A 3,267-nucleotide genomic window follows, 5' to 3' on the forward strand; every position below is an offset into this window, starting at 1 on the left:
CCATCAAAAGGGCTATAGCCTGCAATCCTATGATCTTTATGTTACCATACCTGTTTTTACAGCAGACATTACATGGATTTCCTAAGGCTATTTTGGATAGTCTCAATTTGACAGTAAAGTTTCTCAGACTAGAAGAGAAGCTTGTTTTCTTGAGTGAGGGTTTCAGGAAAAATTTTAAACATGGTGTTTTGTTTTTTAACAAGATCTATGATCCATTGTTCTGAAGGTTATATTGGAATAGCCAATTCTCTAGCATATACTTGTTTGACTTGCTATTTTCTCTTGATTAGGATATTTTAATTCTCATAAGGGTAGATGCTGTCTTGTGGAAACTGATAGCTAGGGGTGTGTTTTTTTTTCCTCAGCACTCTTGGCATTTCTAGATAATTCTTTTCTGTGGGGGACTGTCCTGTGCATTGAAGAATGGTTAGCATCATCTCTAGTCTCTATACACTAGATGTCAGTAGTGCCCCCTCTCCCAGGTTAGGACAGCAAAAATATCTCCAGAGAAAAGGGAATCCTAGTGCACTGTTGATGGAAATGCAGCTTGGTGCAGCCACTGTGGAAAACAGTATGGAGGGTCCTCAAAAAATTAAAAATGAACTGCTTCTGGGAATATATTCAAAGAAATCCAAAACACAAATTTTAAAGAATATATGCACACGCCTATGTTCATTGCAGTGTTATTTACAATAACCAAGATTTTAAAGCAGCCCAAGTGCCCATCGGTACATGAATGGATAAAAAATTTGAGGTACAGTTATACAATGGAATACTACTCAGCTGTAAAAAAATGAAAGAAATCTTACCTTTTGCAACAACATGGATGGACCTGGAGAGTATTATGCTAAGTTAAATAAGCCAATCAGAGAAAGACAAGTACCATATGATTTCATTTATATGTAGACTCTAATGAACAAAATAAACTAACAAACAAAATAGAAATAGATTCATAGATACAGAGAACAGACTGACAGCTATGAGAGGGGAAGAAGGTGTGTGGGGCGGGGGCTGGGTGAAATAGGTGAAGAGATTAAGCAAAAAAAAAAAAAATCTCATAGACACAGACAACAGTATCAGAGGGAAAGGGGGTGGGGGAGGTAGAAGAGGAAAAAGTGGAGATAAATGGTGACAGAAGGAGACTTGACTTTGAGTGGTGAACACACAATACAAATACAAATGATGTATTATAGAATTGTACACTTGAAACCTATATCATTTTATTAAACAATGTCACCCCAATAAATTCAATTAAAAACATTTTTTTAAATATATAGTCACAGACACACACACAAATGTCTCCAGACATTACCAAATGATGCTTGGAGGGGAAAATTATCTCCACTTGAAACCACCTGCTGATAGCGATGAAAATTAAATTTGTCCCCTAGAGATAATTCAAACCTTTTTCCTTCAGCCACCATAAATGCATTGCTCTCTCCAATTTTCTTTGAACCAGCCACACCACCTTGTCAACTACCTCATTAACATGTTAAGTGAATCTTTAACACGTGTTCACTTTATACTTTGTATGAAAGTCATGTTTTCAATGTTTTGGAAAATATATTTGGCAATACTTTCTATACACTACTTTAATCCTTATAACAACTGGATAAATATGAGGCTTTGAGATGTAAAATAAGGACCCAAAGTCCCACTGCTAACACTTAGAACAAGGTTTGGAACCTGTCTTCATGACCCAAATAGTGAACTCTTCACCACCATGCTATACTATATCATGAAGCTAAGTCCTAAATCTCCGTGACCTGGCTTGCTGTGGTCACTGCACTTAGTTTGCAATTATACCCCCACAGCTCTTGGCCATCCAATTTATGTACTATAAAAGGGCTTGCATAGTTCAAAATCCAAGAACCAATCAGAGTAGCCTTCTAACTTTGGAACATTCTATGCTCACTTTATTATAATATCAACACAACAGCCAGCTGACAGAGTAGTACATGGAATCTGTAGCTACTTAATTCAAAGCGCCATGTCTATTTAACATGTTCCTTGAACTTATCTTTGTGAGTGAGTTGCTATCATCTCTCTCTCCAGGCAAAAGATAGAATCTTTTGGGACTTGTTTATTCTGGTATTCACTTTTTGTCCCTCTTCATGTTTTTCAAATGGAAGATGTGGTAAAATAAGGCACAAAGGCATCAGGGAATGGTCTATGCTGACCTTCAGATCTCTGTCTAGGGCCTAGACTCTCCAGTGATGGGCAACCTTTTGAGCTTGGTGTGTCAAACTTCGCCAAAAAACAGCATAACTCGGGTAGTGTGTCACTTTGAGGAAAAAACATTATTTCGCAAATGTTTCATCCTCAGCATGCAGCCGCCTCAGCGGCCGCGTGTCATCAGAAATGGCTACGCGTGTCAGTGCTGACACGCGTGTCATAGGTTTGCCATCACTGGTCTAGGCTAATAATACTAATCACAGTAGGAAGCATATAAATCTGTATTGGATTTTGTGATTAAATAATCATTTTCTTGAGTTTTGAGTTACCTCTTGTAGGAGGTAATTTAGCTTTATGAAAAATACATGCAAGAACCTGCCGAAACCGGTTTGGCTCAGTGGATAGAGTGTCGGCCTTCAGACTGAAGGGTCCCAGGTTCGATTCCGGTCAAGGGCACATACATTGGTTGCGGGCACATCCCCAGTGGGGGGTGTGCAGGAGGCAGCTGATCGATGTTTCTCTCTTATCGATGTTTCTAGCTCTCTATCCCTCTCCCGTCCTCTCTGTAAAAAAATCAATAAAAATATTTAAAAAAAAAAAAAGAAAAAGAAAAATACATGCAAGAACCTGGTGTGTTCACTGTGGCTGGGCTCATCCTGCTCCCTGATGTTCCCTCTGCTCCCACCTCCCCTGTGTTTGGCTCTGCCATGCCCTACTCTGAAGAAACAGTCGCCATCTCCCCCAGCAACTGGGCAGTTTGTGAAGGAGGGTGGCTTGTGAAGGAGGGCGGCATGAGGCCCCTCTTTGCCCCGTTCTCAGAGAATGCCATGGCTCTGAGCAAGAGGTCTGTGTGGACCACAGGCTATGACCCATATGCTTATAAAATACCACTTATGGAGAAAGCCCTTTTGAAAACCAACATTAAGATAGCTCTTGCCCTGGCCTGTGTGGCTCAGTTGGTTGAGTGTTGTCTCATGCACCAAGGGGTCTAGGGTTTGATCCCTAGATGGGGCAGGTGCGGGAGGCAACCGATTGTGTTTCTCTCTCTCTCCCTCTCCCTCTCTTTCTAGAATTAATGGAAAGGGTGTCCTC

Source organism: Cnephaeus nilssonii (assembly GCF_951640355.1).
Source record: "Cnephaeus nilssonii genome assembly, chromosome: 14".
NCBI classification, from domain to species: Eukaryota; Metazoa; Chordata; class Mammalia; order Chiroptera; family Vespertilionidae; genus Cnephaeus; species Cnephaeus nilssonii.